The 23,686-nt window shown below is 41.3% G+C and overlaps 1 long non-coding RNA gene across 1 annotated transcript; it reads left to right on the top strand.

The window, feature by feature from the left end:
* Positions 1-39: 39 nt before the first annotated feature.
* On the top strand, positions 40-22,560 carry LOC119727522. The gene is made up of 3 exons (XR_005270981.1): positions 40-264; positions 3,985-4,044; positions 22,478-22,560. It is a non-coding gene; the product is annotated as an uncharacterized LOC119727522 (long non-coding RNA).
* Positions 22,561-23,686: the final 1,126 nt, after the last annotated feature.

The following is a 23,686-nucleotide window of genomic DNA, read 5'->3' as shown; positions in this document are numbered from 1 at the left end:
TAAAGGAACTTTCCGCAAGTGCGACTGCGAGGTTGTCTGTTGTTTGTATTTCGACTGAACACAAATGTTGTTATCCAAGCGTAAAGTATCTTTAGGCCTACATGATATGGACGTGGAGACTGAGAGGACTGGAATGGAGACACTAATGTTCGTGTTCCGTCTGCAAAACGTGCTGAAATGAAATTAGGCGCCAACTTTCTCTGTCAAGTTTTTGTCATGCTCAGATGTATTTAGCCCGAACACGGTGGCCGTCCCCGGACCCCGGTAAGTACTTCTTGTGCTCAGTCATGTTTTTTTTCTGAGTTGAATGTATATACTGTAATGTGTCTTTTCGGACAAAATTATGATAAAGAAGTACAACATAGCATTGTCTGATTGTAGGGATGTGTTTCCCATAGACGCCAACACATATAATTTTAGCATTTCGAAAGTGAACTGTACAGTTCCCCAGCTGACCCCAATTGGCATATTCAGTTCATTGTGTTGATGTAATTGATGATGCTCCCCTCGGGGTCCATGAACATTCTTCATGCGGTCCTCTTTCAGGAGGGCAGTATGGGAAAACAGGAAAGTGTCTCAATTATCAAACAAATTTCAACAGAAGCCCTTCAGCTATGTTCCCAGTCTATATGCTGCTTTTCATTATGTTTGTAAAAAAATAATTATCTCATATCATATAACCGTCCAGAATGACCAAACCCGTGCCAAAAATGTTTCAGCAAAACACATCAACTTATTTCTTGCTAACAATCCGAATAAAGCAAGAACAATTAAACTAACAGCTTGTTAAATTGAAGTTCAAATTTTTTTTTTGGGGGGGGGGGGGTCAGTCTTTCAAGAAAGGGCGTGAATTGTCTTTCTTTCATTTGGCACAGTCTGAAGCAGTGAAAAAACATAGTTTTGCCGGCCGCGCTTTGGGCGGGGCCACCCCCTGCAACAAGCCATTCGCGACGAAAATAATACTTCCCGTGCGTTTGACAGAGCGCCCTCAACGTTACCGTTTGTATATTGCACGAGACTATAGGGAGCGCATGTTGTCTGATTTTAATTTACGTATTTCATTTCCATAAAAATTTACACTTATCTTTTAAGTGCTTTTATGAAAAGAGAGAGAGAAAAAAGTAAATAACAAATAATACGGTCATCACTTGAATCTAAGTTTACACAAATGCCAACAATCAAGTGGCTGAGGCACCGAAGTTTGCCTTATCCGGCCCGAAACCGTGGTTGAACGACTCCTCCCAATATTTATTCAAGAAGTCGACTCAATCGAAGTTCAACAACATGGACTGTGAAAAAAATAGCACACCTTCAAGCACACATCATCGGCTTTTGCTGTCATTTTCAGAAAGGAACTATTTGAGGGGTTAGTATAATAGATCAAATATTGTTACACTGACATGTTTAGAGGTTTTGTGTTCGAAAATTCTGGAAAAACCAAGAAAAAGAAAAATGTTCAAGTAGTCTGGTTCCCTGACTCCACTAAAGATAAACTGGATCAATTTATAGATGCCTGAAAATTGGAAGGTAAGGAACCAGTCTAGCTGGCCTGCACCCGTTCATGAACATGTAACCAATAGCAAACAAAATTTGGACTGAAAAAAGGTAAATTTGGAGCAGTAGTTGAAAAATAGCCTGTCAGGTTTTTCCAACGGTGGTCGGCTGATCACCGTTGGAAATGTATACAAAAATACAATTTTCTTGAACATGACTTCACACCAGGTGCCAGAATTTTTACAGGATGCTTTAGACTGTCATTTACCAACATCCTAGTAAGGTATTTCGTAAAAACTTGGTAGTTTTATTTTTCGATGTTTGCAAATGTTGTATATTCCCTTTCAAGTAACCAGTGCATCCACGACCCTCTTTGAAAGCTATTAAAGAAAGAAAAGAGTGTGGTGTAACATAAGGGTCATTCAATCGAATGTGAAAGCTATACTGGCAGAAAATGCAAAACAATTTGAAAGCTCCGAGAAGGCAGGGAAAATGCAATTGATGTTGAAGCTTATTTTTATAAAGGTTTTGGTTGCACAAATATTGACCGAAACGGGATGGACAATTATTTCCATTGCAGTAAACATCGGTGCCCGCACGCACCCAGACAGTATTTTTAGCCGAAATAATCATGTCAATTTAAAATGTCTCCCGTTTAGCCGAAGTTGTTGAATGATCTGAGCCTTCTCCCAATGAATCTCTAGGCTCTTATCAGTTACTCCAGCAGTATAACCACCAGCAACTTTAATTATGTTTTTCCACTTTTTCCCCCCATTCAAGTAGGGACAGCTTTCCTCTCCAAAATGTTGGTTTGACGTTCGGCAGACATCGAGTACTTGTCGGTTTATGTTAGGCCGGTATTGAAATCAAACATCAATTGTTTCACCCCCTGTCACATGTCATTAAGGATCATTTAGATCGACACAATGTATGCCTGTATTTCCTATGAGCAACAATATGAGATTATTTAAATCGGATGTAGGCTTTTAAGGCGGTACAGTCTGGACCGCCCAACTCACATCGAGCAGTGCCAAGGTCCCATTGAAGGAAAAGAGGTTCGATCCAGATGAAAGAGGGGTGGGGAGTAATTACGTTACACGGAGGGGGTGCACAGGGAAAGGCTTGGCCAAAATATTGTGTCGTCACTGCTTACACCTGTTTTCTTTTACTGATTTTTACTCAGCCCATACATTTTCTGAAATGCGATTCTTGTAACAACAGTTTTTACACGTTTTTTCCACCTAAAAAATACTGTAACATAATAAATGGCGCGCTAAACATACCACAGCTGCAAGGGCAATTTTCCTTCCCAGCAGGATCGTGTTATTTCAGCCCTGGGTGATCCAACTCGATGTGTTTTCCTGAGCAAATTAGAAGGTGTATCATCAACAAGCTTTGATGACTCGCCGGTACTACAATTTCACGAATACCCCGTGCCCCTTTGACCCCTGTGTGTGCCCGGGAAAGCCCTGGGAAGGGGATTTTGAATTTGATCAGAGAAGAGCATATTCCTCCTTCCCAAAAAAAGGTCCACTTCCTCCCTGTTTCCTCTACAAAATCAGAGAAATAGGAAACACGGGAAGTTACGTGGGTATTATCACATTTAATATTATTGGATACTCTATGTCGAACCCTCTCCAGTTAATTTTCCAACAAAAAGATTTTTATTTTCCGCTCATTCATTGTAATACATGTATTGTCAACTCCAATCTGAACTTCAACAACGAATGAATGAAAACACGTCAAATCCCCCCCCCCCCCCCGTGCCGATATTAGGGGAAAAACTATCTGAGAGAAACGTAAAATAAGCCCTACAGTTCTCAACTGTTTATTTAAGCAGATTTTGTAAATTGTTTACTGTTTAGCAGCTGAGTGAACTTTGCACCAGATTAAAGACCTGATGAAATGAGTCCAATATGAATGGGCGGTACAACATGCACTAAATCAAAACTGACTGAACAAGACTAAACCCAACACCCCGCTTCATTACGGACCCCCTCACGGGGCAATTTAGTCAATATCTAGGCCAATCTATCAAGTTTAATGGTCGCTTAATAACGGACGTTTAGAGAACACCTTATTTTTCCAGAGTATACTTGTCTCTCGGGAGTGTGACTTATGAAAAATATTTAAAACATGCTTTGCTGCTTACGAGCTACGACGATGTATTTCACCTTAATTCACTGACCTATCACAGTACTTTCCCAGTTTCTTGGAAAAGGTAATAGGTAACTGATGACGAGAAAGAAATTTCATTACAAAGTTTGGAGCTGTTTTTTATTTGGTTGGAGTCATGGTTCTTTGCTTGCCTTTTAATTTGGTGACTCGGGTTAGATTCCTACCGGGGCCGACGAGAAAACTGGCCTTCGGTCTCCTCTAGTTTTCATGAGTGAAACGAGTTCGTGTAAATTGTAAAAATTGAAAAATCGTTTCTAAGAATGTTTGAAATTTCTATTTAGTCTGGCTGAAATCGTATTCATTATGTTTCAGGTTATTACAGCTGTACTCGCTAGAACAAGTGGACGTTGCGTTCAAAAGGAACATGATTCGGTGAGTTCGTTCTTTTCGTCTTAACACTACAGCTATACATAATATGACAGTTTTGCTAAACATCTGAAACATGTTACTTCCATCTGTCAAAAATCATTTAAGTTGAAACGCACAATTGCAACATTCGCGTAATTAGATTTACTGTGCCGAAACATACCCTACAAAACGAGTGCCCGAGTTCTTTTCACTTAACCCCGACTACTTTGACTAATTTGCCATTCCGAGTAATTTATCAGCTCAACTGGGTTAATTGGCGTGTCGCGGAGGGTAGAGGCGATCGGTGGCATTTGCTCGGCCGTGCGAGCCCCCGTGTGCCCAGCGCTGTTTTCGGTCAGACTTGATTTGCTCGATTTCCCCGGACCTCCCTTAGACGTGTCAGGTGTAATTTCCTCTCTGCTTTGCAAAGATGAGAATTACCTGTCTGCGGCGGAGAATGTTAACCTCATTTTTGTGTAGTTTGTATGCTAGAAAACAATTACGGCCAATCTACCGGCAATTTGAGGGGCGGAATGATACTCCCTCCGCACAGCGGAGCCTGAAGCGATTGGTCAGTGGTTCATTTTGTCATATTTTCGCAGCAAGTCGTGAGATGGCCGATGTTTAAATTTGTTCGGATCTCCCTGAGGATACTCAAGAATGTCTGATGTCTAAATGTGGCCGATCGTGTTTGAATGTGAAAGTCAACCATTTGCTGTGTGTAGAACTGTTTCAGTACGACTGAATTGTGATTGACAGGTTACAGAATACAGAGACTGGAGTTTTGATCTTTTTTGGGGGGGGGGGGGGGGGGGGGCTTAGTCGTATTAGTTTGGACAGTTTTCATAAAGGGTTTTCCGAGTTGCCCAGATTTTCGTTCTGAGGTCTTAGGCAGATCGCATGCCTGATGTACATCATGCATCATTCGTTTGTGCCTTTGGGTGATGATACCTCTGTGAATGTGGTCCCATTGTTTCGTTTACTTCTTGATGTCTAAACGATGTCATAATTGTGTTGGAATAGTTACATGTTTGAGAAATGTTTTCGGGAGCCGTTGAAAACCTGTCACCGACAAAATGGTATCGAATATTTCTGATTCGAATATGAAAATGTGAACAAAGAACGTTCTTAAGTTGTCAGATGAATTCAAAATAAAGAACCTTTTTCCTTTGACGAAACACCGAGTCTCCAAAAAATACGACGACGCCTAGCCTAGAAGATCCGGCGGCGACCGGCGCAGGTAAAGTCGGTAAACACGATCTATCAAACGCGGTTGAAACTTGACAACAACTCGAAGGAATGGAGACGGGTAGTCTACTACGGGCAAGAATGGACAAAAAAATGTGAAAATTGTCGAAATTGTCAGAGATAAAAGGCCGTTGTTGATAAACGCTTTTCTGTCTGCTCGATTAAGATTTCGATGCGTAAGCCGTATGGCTGTAGGCAGTGGTGGCTCCAGACGAGATGTTTACACTTCTATAAAAAGAATATGTATTATTTAAGTGTGGAGATTGTGACTGAATGCCTGACTTGGGGATACTTCTAGTCTACCGAGGGTGTGTTTTCAGAAAGGTTATTTGGCAGGTAATGCTTTCCTCCAAGGACCCATAAAATGAACTTTTTAAATGCCCCTTTGAGTCCAACTTACCTTCACTTTTAAACTTTGTGCGGTGTCCCATAAACGAGTGTTTCAAGGTCCTTTCATGTTCGTGAGAAAAACAGTGATGTCAACAAATTAAGATAAACTGTTGCTGGGTAGGTTGACTTGTTTTGGTCGTGCATTGTAAATAGTGAAATCTCACTTCGAAATTTCAATTTTTTAAAAAGGGTACCATTTTGTAACAAATCGGGGCTTTAAAGATTTTCACAAAATGGGTTTCAAGTAAAAAACTGTTGTTACGATCCATTTTAACTTACACGTGAAAGGGTATGAGGGGTTATGGGGTGTCTAGGGGTGGGTGGTTGGCCCATCGTTGACCCATCGTTGCTTAAGTCTTACTAAAAACCTAAGTTTTTCTCTTATAACGTGAAAACATGTAGTCTGATTAATTGGCCTAAATTATTTGCCAGAGTTTTGCATTCGATAGTGCTAACGGTTAACATCAGTAACACATCCGTCAGCATGCTGCGCGTGGGTTCGAGTGTGAAGTGTGTCAACTCAATTTGCACTCGCAACTCCTTCCCTACATTTTGATCGGCTTTAACAGCAATCGCGGATTACGAACAAGAAGTCGACTTTAATCCACTTTGATTGGAGGGATCATTTACACATTTTCACACCTTTCACAGGATTTGATTTTATCCCATTTTCCGGGGGCTCCACTGCAGGCTATTGCCATTATTAATAAGTGCTGGTACACAATGCACTTAGATTGGAAGTTAGATATCAGTGGAGTTGGGCGTCAAATCTATTAAGGATTCTCGTAACCACTAGTTCATTTGTATTTAACTGTTGAGTGAGTGGTTCCAAAACGTATACGATTTAATGCTTTTGCCAGTGCAAACTACAACCATAAAACCGTGGGAAAGATAATTTTGCAAGCAACATTTTCCGTCAACAGATCTGTGATATAGACGTACATGCACACTTTAACACGCCTATTATACGTTTGCAGAGAGACTTTTCCAGATTAGTGTCGAGTGCCTGGAATTTTTGTGGTATAGTTTGAGTGGGAAAATTGCAGTAAGAGCCGTTTTGAGTTTTGAAATCGACATTTTTTCATGCCTTGGGTTATTCCAGCAATGTTACCATGACTGGAATTGTAGCAGCCCCCGTCTGTTGTAGGCAAAGCGCCCAATAATTCCCGTCGTAAGATATTGAGACACGAGGTCCGCTATACGGAATCACCACAGGTGTCCCCTAATCAAACTTGAAACAAAAGCCCTATGCCCCCCCCCCCGATATTTCCCCCGAAACTACTCAACACACAGCGCCCTTGAACCCATAAACGGGCACGGCACGACCTGCTGGGGAGAAAAGACAGACAGAAATCATGTTATAATGGAAGTGACTATGGGAATGTGGTCTGGGCAAATCAAGGCTTGATAGCAGCTGATCGGGTTGTATTTCATGCAGGCCGCTTTGTGGATTGGTTATTGTTTGTCGATTCCGGAACATCAGGGTACTTTTTTTAATTTCGGCACTCCACGTCTGCACTAGGTTATACTCTAGTCTACCGCCGTTTTTGTTTATTTTTAAGGGACATTTTTTTTTAGTTTTGTACTATAGAATTAGCTTAATTCACAATAATTCTCACTACTCTTAGTTGCTCGTTCCCGCTAAAATACTCGCTCCGTGACCTGTCAGTGTCATTAGCATACAAAGAAAGAAACACAAAGCATTGTGGGTAGATTACTGGCCAAAATCAATGCACGTCGAATTGCTGACCACGGATCACCGGTTGTCCAAATGGCATACACGCCAATGAAGACCCTGTGGGCACGAGCGAACTGCCTTAAGACGGAAACCGCCCTCTGTTGGTCGTCTGGACAAAGTCCAATTTAAACTTTACCAGCTGATGTTGCATAGGGTCTTTGAATTACTGTTAGTTACCCACAGTATCCACTTGATGTCAATCTCAGATTCACATGAGTGATGCTAGTTCTGTGGTCATTGAGGACAGTCCAGTTTGCAGAGCTTTAGGCCCATCTGTGCATGAAGGTCTCAGTATGATTTTGGTGCCACAGCTAGTGTTTGCTTTAAGTTTCTGAGATCGTTACAATCTCTGCGTTTCTATGAAGAAATTATATTTCAATCAAAAAGTCGATTGCTGTTTCCCTTTTATTGTTTATCGGCTCGTGAAAAACAAATAAAAGCTGCAGCGATATGGTAAGCTGAATCTTTTCAAAAGAGCCCACACGAAACGACCTGCCAAAGCATTGAATCTGTTCATTCTCAGAGAGTTGCCGTGAGATTTTCATTTTCATATAAAAATGGCCCCGTAGAATCTCGTCGAGCTGGAACTGATGGAGTCAGGTATTGCGAGCGGTCCTGTCAACAAGTTGTCCCCGAGACTGAACGGTCTGTGCTCGGCGACAATCGGGACTAGCTCGTAGGTCAGTCGTAATTTTGGTCATTTTCCGTGAATTCACGGGCTTAGGCCAGTTTTCTGTGTCCCTTGCACTTTTAGCCAGTAACCTCTCCGGCAGTGTATTATTCCTTTTTTTGGCTGTCCCGAGGCGTCTTTTCACATGTGACCTTGTCTTGGCCTTTACGTCAGAGCAGTGACCTGTCATTGTTGTTACTGGAGCAATATTTTTGGGGGGTTGAGGTAGAACAAAGGTTTCAGATCTTCAAGCTAAAAGCTTAAAAGCAATCGCCGTCTGGCATGTTATTGGAATGTTATTTTTTTGCATTCCCGAAGACGTGATTCTCATTAGAAAATCATGGTTGCTGGGTTTAGGTTTAACAATCCAGATTTGTGAAATGAGAAAATGAACATAACGAAAAGTCAAACTGTTGGAGGGGCTGCTCTGAAGACGATCAGACCATACTGATCGAAACGTTGACTGTTTACTAACAGATTTCCCTAAGAACCATCCACTCATAATCAAGTGATATAACTGTCCATTGTAGGTCTACTGCAGCAGACATTAATAATTGTGTGCGATTTATCATCCACCAAGAATCGAGTGGAATTGAAGAAGACATTTTTAACGTTTTGGACGAGCAAATAAGAATGTTTGGCAGTTCAGAACTTTGATCGGTCAGGGGAGGACTCTGATACGAAAACCACTGTTTCAAAGGCTTAAAAACTGAGCAGCATCCCTGGACCATGTACCCATATGAAAATTGGGTTAGACAAACAAACAGAATCCTTTGAAACCTGCCTTTTTGGGGGGAATTCATAAATGGGAGCAGTGACCCTTTCCAGTCATGCGCAAAGCTTGAGATTCATTTCCTTTTGTTCTATAATAATAATCAATAGCCATTTTAAATTGGCCGAAACACACCGACAACTTTCTAAAGGCCTTTAGACTCTGTGCGAATCTTGCAATTGAGATTCGACAAAACAGTTTACAGCCAAACTTTTGCCACTTTTGTTAAGTTGGCATCGGCGTCAACAATAAATTAACTTTAGTATTCACTGAGTGTGTGAACCAGACACAATTTAAGGCACCATTTTCGGTGGGTGGATTTTCAATTTCATGCGTGATGACCGCCACAAAATATAATTTTAAAAGATAATAGCCCATTCACAAACGAAATCATCCTTCAAATGGGTCCTAATGGGAACACTATCTCTTTGGTCGATTCTTTTGGTCGTTGGTTTAATCGGCTTAAATAACAGCAACCCAGGGTCACTCGTAAGTTTCGGGTTATTTTATAAGAGTCTCGAACCATATTTCTTTGCATTTCAAAACTGCGATCTTCTTGAAAGTAAAACGGTACGTGGATCAATTTAAATGACGCAAACCTCGGATCGCGCGCAGCAGCAACTTCGCGCATAATGCATGTTCGTTTGTTTAATACATCCCTTTATTTTATTTGACAAATACCTGCTGTCAATTATTTTCGGCCAATTAGAGTCCGCCACAGAACTGCTAAACTGGCGTGGTTTTCATTTGATTTTCCAGCACGGTGGCTACACTTTGGCACCAGTCTGAGTAGAACCCTGTTCATCACTTGCACTGAAGCTTAACTTTGCTGAATAAATCGAAGGGCCCCAACGATCAAACCATCCAGTTAGTGTGTCATGGGCCTTTTGTACAAGATAATGAAAGGACGGGTCAGTTTTGAAACTTTCAGAAGACAGTTTTGGTATTTTATTGAAAAGCCCGCGGTCCTTGCCAGGGGCAAAATACTTTCTCTTTTGAAATTATAAAGTTCTGAAGGGGGCGTTTTGAAAATACATTCATTCGTTGTTCTGCTCTAGTAAGTTCGATAAATTGAGAGGGAAATCCACATGTAGGATACACAGAAGTATCGATTCGACTGGCCTCCGTTAAGGTATTACTATACTGTACGACGGGTGTTAGAATACTATGCATGGATAATGTGCATTTTATACGATTGCTGCGTTTGACATTGAAATAGAATAATCTAACATATACGTAAGCACGAATAAAGCGTGATCGTTATCAATTTCAGAGGTAGTCGCCCCCTCCAAGGTTGTACCATAACCGATCCAAGGGCGCTGGTAAAGGCTGATCTCTTTCACAATATATTTTTAAAGGAAGTGCAAAGCATTGTGGGGTACTTTCCGCTCTGCTTCATGCACGTTTATTCAATGCGCATGCGTCGTCGTGCGTCGTGGAAGTACTGACCAAGGTCACGGTTTAAACGAAATCTAGCCAATAAGAGCTAAAAGACTATGAACCGTCACCAAGCGCCACAGAGCAACGAGTGCGATCGAATGAAGGTACACGTGGCGAGGTTCAATATCAACAAGTGAGGGCACTCCTGCTTACTAGCTTTTTTGTGTATTGCTGCAAAATAATTGCGCACTCCTTGACTTTCTTGGGCTATTTTCTTATTGTCATGTGTTCCCTCAGTGAATTTTTTTTTCATCGTTCAGCCTATAAGTGCAACTTTTGCAGAGGCATTTTGAAGCTTTACACGAAATATTTGAATAAAATTATGCAAAGTTTCCTCTGTTAGATCACCCAATGCGTTATACTGGCATTGGGGGTGGGGGGTGGGGGGAGGGGAAGGTCTTACTCTAATTCTGTAGTCAATAGCGTTCTGCTATGTGAGTATTCAACTCTCCCAGGCTCGAGAAAAAGTACACAAACCTGATGCATTAACTAACTACTATAGCAAGGAGAACCATAAGGTGTAATAATTATCATCTTCCATTATCGGCTTTATGCAAGCTTTGCACGCGAAGTATCTGCGATGATGCTTTGAATTCAAGGAAGGGACCAGAGAAACCGACTACAGTGCTGTTCAATTGTATCAAGGTTTTATGTTCTTATAAATAAAATAAAGAATGAAGAAAAAGTTTGTCATTGTGTAAAGTTCAATGCAGCATCGCCATCCATCATGTGCATGTATATGAGATGAAAGCATGGAATGTTTTTACAGTCTACATGCATTTCTTATCAGACAGAATAATACGTGTTTGTTGTGCGAAAGTGCACCAACAATGTCCCTTTGGAAAGTTGGCGATTTTCCCCCGATTATGTCTACATTGACGACCGTGCGTCGATGCATTATGTCGGTTGCATCAAACGGATTGACTTTGAACGAACGTGATTGCAGGTGAGTTTGGGTTCAAAACACCCGCCATTGTGTCGAGGCGGCAGAGCTGTTATCCATGTAATTATTTCATTTCAAAATAATTCAAGTTCCGGGTTTCATTTGCTTTGCGACAATTCCTGCAACATTCCTGGCAGAATTGAAGATTTGCATGTAGACGGTTCAAGGACTGGCTAAACTGGCTCGGAATAATGAAAAGTTTGGCCTGATGGTGAAATGTTGGAGTTTGAAAATTCACACTTTGTTGACTAAAGGGTGACAAAGAACTTGGAATTAATTCACGTTTAAACTGATTATTACAGGTCTTGACGAGTTTGTTATCATAAAATGCAATTATAGTTGATTGGAAGATTTGGCCATCACTTTATTCATTATAAAGCTGATTGTACATTGGAAAATTCTCCTTCAAATTCGCCTGGCTCTCGTTTCTATCTTGGTAGGCTAAAACTGACCCAGCCTCAACTGACCCTGCTGTATTTAATTAACTCTTTAATTAAATTTAGCCTATGCATTATACAATGTTTTTTTTTGCAAACTGTGACGAGGTAAAGAGCAAATCTCAAAACTTAGTCAAAGATTTGCTCCAGACGATTTAAAAATTGGCTGCAAACATTTTGCATACTTCTGCATCTGATATGTCTCTGGAGGTAAGCTACCTGTCTTCCTGCATGAAATAACGCCACTTTTCCCATGATTTATAACATTCTCCGTGCATGGGTGATGAGGGAAGTAGGTCCGTTAGAACGGTTCAAGGGCGGTGAAGAACAGGCACAAGTGTTGACAGAAAAAGAGGAGACATTTTGACTAAAGAGAGCTAGAAATAGGGGCGGCAACGGTCACAGAATTCGATAGCATATGGTTCGGGGGTTACGCAGTTTTAACTCGGAATACCTTGCATTTTTGTGTAAATTTAGCCATCGATACGGACATGTTAGGCGTACCTTTTAAATAGCGTGCACGGCCACGTGTAATCATTTAGTTCGTCATCTGTGGTGGTTCCAAAGGGCAGGCTTATAGACCATTATCATGTTGCAGCCATTTGATTTTTTCCCATTCAAATCAATGTAACCACAGCAAGACTGGAAGGAAAAATAGTCTGATTCCTTTTTGCACAAAAACATTATCGTTATTGGATACAGGGAACATGACTAAAATGGTGGAAGCATGATATAGGCCTATAGTGTCCTCTCGCACTTATCCCAGTGACTGACTGACTGCCTGACTGACTGACTGTCAGTTGTGAACCGAGCAGTGCTGTCATATAGGATAACCCCGTAACGTCAATGGGCTAAATCCGGCACATTTAATATATATGCAAGAAAAGACTTCCATTGAATAGCCATTCTGAATCAATTGACCTATCACCGTTTGAGAGTTAGCCACGCCCCTTAGACAACCATATGGAATTTGTGTGCGTTAACTTTTGTTTGTCTCAGGTTTTGCGCGTTGCGCGTCCATTTGTATATCATGTAATTGGACAATATCTCAAAAGCTGCGTTGACGCGATTCTAACGCGATTCTACCGCGATAGTTCAATTGAATTAACCTATCGCAGTAGAATTGCGTCAACGCAGCTTGTGAAATAATGTCCAATTTACATGATGTACAAATGGACGCGAGTTAGCCACGCCCCTTAGACAACCCTATGCATTTGTTTCGCAAAGTTTTGTCTGTCCCATGTTGCGCGTTCCGCGTCCATTTGTTGACGCGATTTTTACGCGATTCTACCGCGATAGGTCAATTGTATGCGCTCTGTGACCAGCTTTACCCTAGTCCTGTTTTGTTGAATTGAGAACCTAACCTCGGCTCTACCAAGTACACTTACGTATGCATGTAATGGATGACACTCCCTTGGGGCACATTATCATAAAAATGTTGTCCGTCGATATACGTCTTAAATGTTCTCTACAACTTGATTTGACATCCTGACCTGACCTGCCTTTCACCAAACAGGTGCCCGACATTTCGAAGTTTGAAAATAAGGTTAAAGCACGATACACTGTTTTCGTTTCTGGAGCTCAAAGGTCGTCAGAATGAGCCGTTCCGATCCGTACTCGTGGGTGATTCATTAGCCTCGTTATAACTGCCATGATTTATCGTAGATTGTGTGCTGGCAAAGGGAAGGTAATTATAGTGCGTCCTGAGCCCTGGGGCATTCAAGTACAGAGCTGCTGAGAACAAAACAAATATTGCTTAGCACAGAAAGTATTTGCAGGGTTTTTACCAGGTCGTCAAAAGTTATCATTAGTCAATCACAAGTTCCTTTAAGTTTTACTGGTCACTGCTCATATAGTCAGTCATTCAGTCTGATTCTTGCATTTGACTTTTAATTGACTTGACTACATCACATATCTTGACTTTTTGCTTAGCAAAAACAGATTGGCTACTAAAATGACACGTAGTGTATAGTGGATATGACCTGCTTAGCACTTGAATCTGCCAACGCTGCCCCTCTGTTAAGTGCTTATCCGGGAAAACTCGGATGCATATTGTGCTAGTCGCCTGCATACAAAACTGTACATCTACCCATACTGTCGTATCCGCGTAATCGGTTGACCTAATTGATTTGACATTGGGCCTAACAATTTCAGCAAGTGATCTTACATAACCGCAAAGTCATATTATTTTGTTAAATGCTTTTTCCAAAATGTTGTGCCCTTTTTCTATAATAGCATATACTTGGGGACCACCTTAGTTTATACCCCCTCGCTTCATCGATGCAAGGCCGGCTGCCTACGATGTAGGCCCATCTCAGCCAGAATACCTCATCGCAAAGGGGAATTACATTCCGTGAAGCCTTTCGTAAATCGTTGGAAAATTACAATTCTGCGTTCGCCTGATAGCAGGCCAGCCATTCCATGCTATGTCAGCTACATAACTCCTGAAGTGTATAGCTCTTGAAACTTTCATGAGATGGGGTGAAGTGAGTAATGTTGTTTTTCGTTGTCACGGTATGCAGCGGTGATGCATGGCCAATCACTGGGGGTAAATGATGCGTCTGGCCCCGTTGATGATGATGGTCCATGCTCGCCAGATCGTGTCTGCGAGAATTGTGTATTGGCCTGTTTATGGTTGTCCATAAATTGGCAATACGGGTCAAGTCATTTTGTTTAAGATGTTTGAGTCTTCATAAGTACTTCTATAAGATGCAGTGTGAACAGAGGTTCGATTTTGATGATAGAACGAAGTTTATTCTAATCACAACTTGGTTTCGATAATAATTCTGCTTAAATCAAAACATCCGACTTTCGAACTCATAAGAATGCAACCTTCTGTAATGTATTTCTTTACCATTCAATAATTTCAGCAAATGTGCGACATTAAGGGCGTAGGTGAAAGTAAAACGCGTATATAGGGTTTTTGAAAAGTAGTATAAAAAGGTGCGTTTTTCGGTTTTGATTTCTTCTTTTTTTCTTTCTTTTTCTGTTAAGTATTTTCCTGTCTTCCCCTTGTTTAGTAAGCGTCCTTCGACGACACCATCTTGGCTAATTTTCGCTGCGGGACACGTCTAACCTTTAGCCCAATAAATCAAGACCCCCTCATGAGATAATAAATAAATGTATTCAATTCAGGCAGATCGTGGAATTTGTTGAAATGGATGATAAATTCTGACCCGTTAACACCAGATAAAAAGTCTGATTTCGATCAGGAAAGAGCAAGCACAGCAAATCGGATTTGGAGATTTGAGAGTTGTTGTACCAACGTGTGAGTTGAGAAGCATGGTCTTTTGGGGGTAAGCTCACCCTCGACCCTGACACCTCTCTACCGTGCCTGGGCAGGCCGACCCCGGGGGCTGAAACCCTCCATGTGTCTGCCTCATGTTCGCTTCATGTTCACGTCCCTTGGTCATTGGGCCCGATTGTGTTACCCTGGCTACTGCTGTTTGTTTCAAGGACCCCAACCCCCAAACCTACCGTCAAAAAATTCTCTGTTGTTTTATTTGTCTACTGAGGAAAAATGTTTTCATTTTCTTCTCTGGCAAACAGGCCTCATGTTGCATGGGTAAGGCCAGGGTGAAATCAATAATTCATCAAACGCCAATAATTCCTGGATGCATTTTTGGCATGCAGTGGATGAACGGTGAACTCACAATGGGTACAATCCTGGAATGTCTGCGACAAAAACGGCCCCATGATTTACCGCAAATAGTACGATATCAGTGAGTTCGCACGGCGAGTTCAATTTTATACACAATGTGAGATATCTAATTTTGGACACAATACCAAGAAATGCTGTCACAGTGGCCAAGCAGCCACCCTGTAGACTTTATATTATTTCAATGTATAGATATAGGTTTTGCATAATAGCAAAATACGTGCTGCCCTTTTTCTGTGGAAAGCTGATTCTCCATCAATATTTCAGCGCTGTCTCGTCTAGAAAGTCAACAAATCACTCGGGTTTGTCACACTTCGTCAACGTCAGGCGAGTTCGTGAGGACCGCGACCCATTTTCCCTCCGGTAACTGTTTCTTTTGAGATCTGAGGGCCTCCCGTCTTGCTCCTACCATTCAGGGTGACCCTGTTGTTACGCGGTGCCCTATTCACCAAATCTGCCAAAGTAGGCTTGCAACAAACTTTTTGACCCAGTTAGGAGAAATTCCCCGGCGCGACCTGACCCCTAAGGCCTCAGGGAAGATTCGATTTTTTCCCCCCATTTTTGTTTTTTAAGATGTGGAATCTTAATGTAATTTCCATACGTCGTGAAACTGAGGAGTCTCGAACATTGGCCCCGGTCGGTCAAAATCGTGACTGGTCTATGGCAGCTCGTCTCGACCCCAAATTTGGCGATGTTTTGATAACTTTGTAGTCATTGTTTCCACAAATCCTGCCGTTTCATTTTAGTCAACTTTATTTAGATCGTCAAAATTAACTTAGAGAACCCAACCCCTTGATATGGAAAGGATTTTGCATACAAACAAAATCGTTCATAAAAAGAAACGGCAGACTAAACCACAACCAAACCAAAGCACCTGTCGAAATCTCCAACGAAATATTTGCTTTCTAAAACAATTTTATTACAATAAAAATGTCATATTCCAGTGAAACCGTGCACCATATTCCATTTTAGCTGCCCCACACTTTTCACGCATGGAATTCACCTTCCCATCTTACTGAGGAGTCTGATTTTGTGAAATTCATATGGATTTGCTCAATTAAGATTGAGTAATTGTAGCCTTAAAGAAAATCGTTCAGTTTTGCGCCGCTTGCCCAAGGGAATATTAATTGACTCTTTTGATAACTACTCGCCGTGAAAACTTCCAAGTATCGGACGATTGTCCCAATAGTGTAGCCTTATCCTCTGCTTCAGTAGTGAAGCGATCTGCGCCTTAAGCGATCGGAGATACCATCGGACCGACCAAGGAAATCGGTCTTGTATCTGATCCTTATCAGAGGAAATAACATATGTAACTGTGTCAAGTATCCCGCCTCCAGAATTTGGCTTTTGTGATTTATTGGAGCTTGAGCTACCTCGTATTGTGGCACTAATTTACAACCTTGGTGCGGCCCCTATTGAAGAACCAAAGAAAACTGGGTGGCGATAAATTGCAACATCGTTCGAAGAGTTGTACTTCGGATTCCAAATTCTTTCAGTAAATCACCTGACAAAAAAAAATTATCGCGCCAGTTTACAAAGGAAATGCTGAAATATGCGCCAAGCCAAAATTGCAATCGAATTTGGCATGGTTTCACTTGAAAAAAAGAAAGCACAAGTCTGTTTCTGTTGTTGGGATAATGCCTTAATATTCATAGCTTTAATATTGTAAAATAGTATTCCATTTTTTTAAATTATATCTTTTTTTAATTTTAATTTTCTTTGATATCTTGAGTTATTGGCTTGGGATAATGCCTTAAAGGGAATGTACAACATTTGCTTTTGCTGCAGTTTTCAGAAATAAATGGATTTGGAGGATTAGAACGTCATAGCAAATATTGTTAAACTGACTTATTTCACGTTTTGGGCTTGAAGATGCTGGGAAAACCAAGAAAAACATATCATGTTCTTGTAGTCTGGTTCCCTGACCCCACTCAAGCAATTTGTAGACTTTTGGGAGTTGTAAGGTCAGATGATCAGTCTGGCAGACATGTACTCCTTCACAGGTGTGTAATCAATTGCAAAGAAAATGTGGAATAACTAAATATGAATAATTAGGAGTATTTTTTGAAGCAAAAAAAAAACGGTTTTCTCCAACGCTTGTCGGCCGACCAGCGTTGGAAAAATGCAAGTTTTCTTGAAAATGTCAGCACACCAAGAACCACAAGTTTACAGGATGCTTTAGACTGTCTTTCCCTAACAATCCAGTAGGGTATTTCGTGATAATTCGATCATCTCATTTTTGAAGTTTGCAAATGTTGTATCTTCCCTTTAATTAATATTCATAGCTGTAATATTGTAAAATATTCATTGCTTTTTATATCTTGAATTTCTATCCCTCTCTGTTTGCTTATAACAAAGTTGTGTGAGTCCTTGAGTTGTTCCCCATAGTTTATATAGACAATCATGTCAAATGGGATGTGTTGTTCTTCAGATTAAATCCTTGACATGGTGTTCATATAAGGTCAAAAAGGTAGGCCACATGACATGACCAAAAACAAGTATTGGACCTGCAAAAAGTTAGAGCTGATTCCTAGATCGCGAATGTGGAATTATAGGTAATGTGTAACAGCCCCCCGCCACTTACCAGCAACCTTGCTCCGCCCCTTGAAGGCACAACTTGCTATATAATGTCATGTTTTCAATAGCAATGTCGATATGCGTGCTTCAATAGTTTGATTCCGCAGAAAAATGCGACTGCATATTTTGAGCATGAGTCCTGGATGAATAATAATGTAGGGGTTTGCCAAACTTGCCGAGAGAACATTCAGTAGTGATTTGAAGCATGTTGACTGAATCAAGTCTGGCACCTTGGCGACGGTGCTAATTCACATGTTCCGAAAGCGGGCGGTGAAAGTTTGGAATTAAGATGACTCCCGGACGGGTTTTAAACACGAGGCCTGCCCCTGTAACGGAAATTTTGTGTTAGGCTGCAAAATAAGGAACACACTCAGACAAGTACAAGCAACCGTACTGTAAGCACACTTAGTGTAATATTCCGATTAAGCAGTGCAGTTTCTTCATTTTAACCCATGTAAATTGCAAATGACCATGGGATAAGGATCCTGTTCTCTAATGGCTCCGTTTTAATATATGCATTCTAACTTACGAGTGTATGATGCAATTATTTTCACAAACTTCTACATGCTGTACTTCTAACCAACGAATTGTTGCAAGAAACACCCGCACGGTAGAGTTAGAATTAGGGATTTTTCTGACACCTGTATTTCAAGAACTGACCTTATGCAAATGTTCGGTTGTATTTTCTGCCGTAGCAAGTCAGATGGAACAAACTCAAAGACAATGCCACGGTTGGCAAGGTTCAACTTGGCCACTCACGAAGGCAATTGCCATCGTTGTTCTTGTCTTGCCCCCCCCCCCCCCTCTGACCCCCACCCACGCACCTACTGCTGAAAATATTTTTATTCAGACGTCAAGGGTTGTTAACGTCACACGCGTTTTTTTCTTCTACAAATTGATTGTGTAAATATGCTTTTGCGGGGAGCCAGTCCGTAACAATCGGCTGAACTTGGCGATTTGTAAGTTTTAATCACGAAGTCATTCATAATTGTCGGGACCATTTTGAATTATTCAAGGCTGCATAACATACGTGCTGGCATAACTGTGGCTTTGTTACGCGTTATGCAGAAACCTGCAATGTCACGCTTCTAATTTGATCATTTTAGTCGTTAAACAATATGGAAATGTGACCTTTTAATGAACTGCGAGACCCAACATGGACAATGATCGTGGCAAAACTGTGAATCGTTTCGATTCACCTATACTACTTGAACGTTTGTTGATCGTGTTCTCGTTGTTACTTGTTAGGAGCGATACATATTGGAAAAGTTGCATAGGCGTAGCCAGCGGGGGGAGGGGGGGATTCCCCCCCCCCCCAAATATTTTGTAAAGACTGCCTTTTTCCATTCAAATGCCCTTTTTCAACGGGCTTACCCTCCCCCCCCAATAATTTGTCAAGAGTGCACTTTTTTTTTACACGAAGTGGCCTTTTTTCTGAACAAGTGCCCTTTTCAGAAAAGAAGTGGTGCCCTTTTTTGTGGCATCTGCCGTTTTGGGTGCCATTTTCAGAATTTCGCACATGTATCGCCCTGAAAAGCACCATATATTGGCCCTTTTGTGTGTATAATTGTCGGTTTTGAACATCGCCCCCATCGAAAGATGGTATTAGACCCCCCCCCCCCCCCCCGCTTTTTGATTTTACGGAGGCCAAGTGTCTTTCACAACGGATGTGCAAGTGCCCTTTTCAAAAAATGTTTACCCCCCCCAATAAAAATGACCGTGCTACGCCCCTGAGTTGGTACGTAAATCTTAATGGAAAAAAAATCGTAAAAATTGTTTGTTCTTACTTTATTGTTTGCTCTTGCTGTCAGATTACCGTGTAACCAAATTGCATATCGAGGCTGCAAAGACCCATACATTTTGTGGAGTATATTTCTGTTGTCTTTGTGTATAAACCTAACTTTTCATTTGGATTGCGGTCTGGGTATTTATAAGGCAAATTTTCTTGAATGACATGCCCCGGATATAAATTCACCATTTTTTTCTCGAAATGGTGGAGTAACAAAATTATAATGTTACTAATAGTCAGCAGTGGTTTGCAATAGATGTTGAATTCGGACAGGGCCAGTATATTAGCCCAGTATTTCGCAACATACTGCAAAATGTTGAACAGCCCTCAACTGTTACACACAAAAAGATCCCTAGATTGCTCCAGTATCGACCAAAAGGCTAATTCTCGCCAGTGGTCATTTGGAAAATCCTAAATGATCGGAGTATAAAAGCCCTTTCTTGGTGCGACCTCAAGACGGGGATGCGTCTTTTGACTGCCGCCCCACTGATCCTAGATCGGCTTTGTACCCTGGATCACTTTATGACCCCCTTAATCTTGCCCAATCTAACCCTACCTGCCACCTCCACACAAAACAAGATTTAGCTTTGTAAATAAAGGCCTTAGGCTGGGATTGCCTTAATAGACCTCTCTCAGATATTACAATATTTATTAGACCTGCCCTTACAGTCGGTAGGTGATGTTGTGAGAGACCTGTGCAGTTTTCATATTGGTATAAAACAAAGGTTTTGGTTTGGTTTTCTATTTTTCTTTCCACAAGATGTTTGATTCGCGTCTCAATCCATTACTGACCAAATTTGATGACAAACGAAACGCAACATTTCAGTCATTTTAACACCTGAAAGTTTATATTTTGCAATGTTCTCGTTAAGAATCACATCCCTTGAACTATGATTGCTGGTACGATAGTATGAAAACATTATTTTCGCGGATATGAGTTTAAAAAGGAAGCAAAACCATGTCTACTCGTTGAATCAAGTTACTACCATCGTTAACAATTGTAAAGAAATTGCTTGGCATAACTATCTGATCACGACCTCCCATTAACGAACCCTGACAATTCTTGTCAAAAGCCAATCCGTCTATAAACCTTCACTTCATGGACAGCATCCGTCGAGATCACTTAACCTTTGAAATCCTCTTCCGTATCATTTCAAAAATTGAAAAGCAGACTTGTTGAGTGGATTTGTCGGTGTCTCTTTGAATTATCTGATCGGGAGAGTTGATCCGTAGTTAAGTTTACCACCCACCGACAACACGCCGACAATGCGATTCCATCATCGGACCGTAAGCCCAGTAATCCCCGTTAAACATGAGCACCGGGTAGAAGGGCTGGTTGAGGCGGGACCGAGCGGCTGTTAACCCGGGAGGTGTCAAGTCGGCCGTGGCGGGTGTCGGACGGGGATTGAGGATCCCCGAAACCTTTTGAGTAGGAAAAAAAAATATTATATGATGCCTGAAACTTTACTCTTCTAATAACACATCATCAGTAAGTTGCCCATCCGTTAAAGCTTCGGTCGAATCTCCTCTGCCCTCCGGTGCCGCCTCTGTGGTACAAGCGTGCGAGTATTGAAAAATGGTCGGGTACGTGGGATGCCGTCTCAAATGCCGGGCATTAACCCAATAAGAGCATCAAAATATCAACGGTGTTGAAAGTGGTGCGATGCGGTCATTTTATTTGTGGTTGGGATCAAGAGGCATAAGATGGGATAAGAGATGGAAGTGACACAGAAGCGAACCCTTTTTTTCATTGCTTCAACTTTGAGGCGTTTGTGGATACAGAATGTGACGTTCTATCTCTAAACCGACCTTAAGTTTTGTTCTTCTCAGAAACACATATCGCCGTCTCGCAAATTGTGTTCTCCACCATGCAAAGCCACGAATAACAATTTGATTGTCATAGCATATCTGAGAAGTGAAAGATAAAGTTCTAAAACCTTTGGCTTAAAACCAACCGTTTTGAGGGAACAGAAGTAGGATGCCTCATTTTTCTCGTGTCAAAATAGCGTGAATTAAGAGTATTATATAATAATCATTTAAATACCTTCCCGCTTATTATTTTGCCTATACAGGATTTGTGCAGAACTTTGAGTTTGGAGCAAAGTAGACTTTATTATTGCCTCCTTAATTTGGGAATTTGTAAATATGACGCATTAACCTATCGACACAACGACATAACGACCAACAAACGAGCAGCCAGTTCGATAACTAGCCAATCAACCGTCCAAGGGCTAAGGAGACAGAAGGCTAGCCTAGGAGCACAAAGCCACCCATCCCTCCCCTCTCGATCACTCCAGACGCCGGAAGATATTTGCGGTATGGAACACACACACAGACACTGACACTCAACGTGTTCCGAAGAGCTTGATCTTTGGTCCTCGGGCTGATCGAGCGAACACCGCTGCAGCTAGGAAGTGATAACAGCCGGCCTCTTGGGGGAATCAAGACGGCGCGAGATGAACTTACCATCAGAGTTCATCAAGAGGTGTTAGCGTTGACGTTACTCTCACCAACTTATCGTATCTGTTTAGCCCAAATGATATGAACAGATAGGGAGTATACTGCTTAGCAGATTCTATGCTAAAATTATAGAGCCAGTCACAAGTAGAGTATATATCCCATGAGATCTTGGCTGGAATCTCTTTTTGCTCAGCACATATTTTCAGCACTTGAAATTTCACCTAATTTCTCTGAATCCCAAATGTACATGTAGTTGGGCGGATTTATTTCAATAGATAGAACTTTCCAAGTTGAAATCTCAACTTGTCTATTATCATTTTTTTTTCTCTCAACAGATTCAAACTATGGTTAAGGATAAAAACTCTGGTGTAATGACCATCTTGTCGCATTGATAGTCAAGTACCGTCAGTAACTTCTGAGTAAGGTAAGAGTACGTCAAGCAAGTATGTTTCAAAAATAAAAGTACTTTGGGGTACTAAACATGCATTTTGGGGTACTAAACTTATTGGTGCGAATACGTCTTCCGAACACGATACCGTGCATTCCTATGCTGTCGGCAATTGAGATTATGATATTATACAATTGAGATCGAACAGCCCTTTCAAATTTGGACCATACAATCATGTCATCAACAAGCAAATATTCAGAGTGCATGACAATCAGAAAAAAAATGTTCATCGTTGCGGTTGATCAGACTCAAAAGTAAAGCTTGCCGCCCGACAATGCACCCATGACCCTCATCATCATCATGGCCCTTTTGTCCTTTACCGCCTCATGTCACGGCGGCATAATTCGAATGTGCTCCCCTGACAAGGGAATGGAATAATGTCAATCGTCGCACCCAATTGGATTTCTACTCCAAGTGGTTTAAGAAGAAGAATTGATTCCATTACCCCTCCTCCGAGAGGCAGAGGCGAAGCCCAAGAATTTTCCAATCAAATTTTCGTCACAATTCTCCGACATTCTGTTTAACCAGAATTGGGATCGGCGAATGTAGGCCTGGCAGTGATGACTAAACATTGAACAACATATATTAGGAGAGACATTGTAAACACGAAAGGTTAAGTTAATTGCAACAGGTTACGCCACCTGTAAATACATTCGTCACCAAAGATGAGAAGGAATTGTTAAAGGCAGTCTCTCTCTTCAACAAAAATCTGCTATATTAATTTCAAACTGTGTTCTATTAACACTTACCTACTATTAATACCGTTAAGTTATCAAGCCAGTATTTGCAGTGTTAATGCACTCTAGGTTGAAAGACATATGCAATCTAAATCAACGCTAGTATTGAGGCATTTTATAATGCCTTCTTTTGGAAATGGATCCATATTGAAATGCAGTTCTCCAACCAAAGTTAATCAAACCATTTGTACTCAATTTGCCAATGTAGGTGGGGGGCAACGGGCCCATTCCAGTCCAGATCTGTAATTGTAAAAATGTGTCCGTACCAAAATGGAGGTCACCGGCTAAGGTTTGCTGCCATGGGCAACATGGTACGATGGGGAAAAAAAAGGCGGCCATAGCGTCCCAGGTGACACATT

The sequence above is a fragment of the Patiria miniata genome, unplaced genomic scaffold (genome assembly GCF_015706575.1).
Source record: "Patiria miniata isolate m_02_andy unplaced genomic scaffold, ASM1570657v1 HiC_scaffold_20, whole genome shotgun sequence".
Lineage (NCBI taxonomy): Eukaryota > Metazoa > Echinodermata > Asteroidea > Valvatida > Asterinidae > Patiria > Patiria miniata.
The sequence above is the reverse complement of the archived record's forward strand: the minus strand, read 5'-3'. Positions and strand labels throughout refer to the sequence as shown.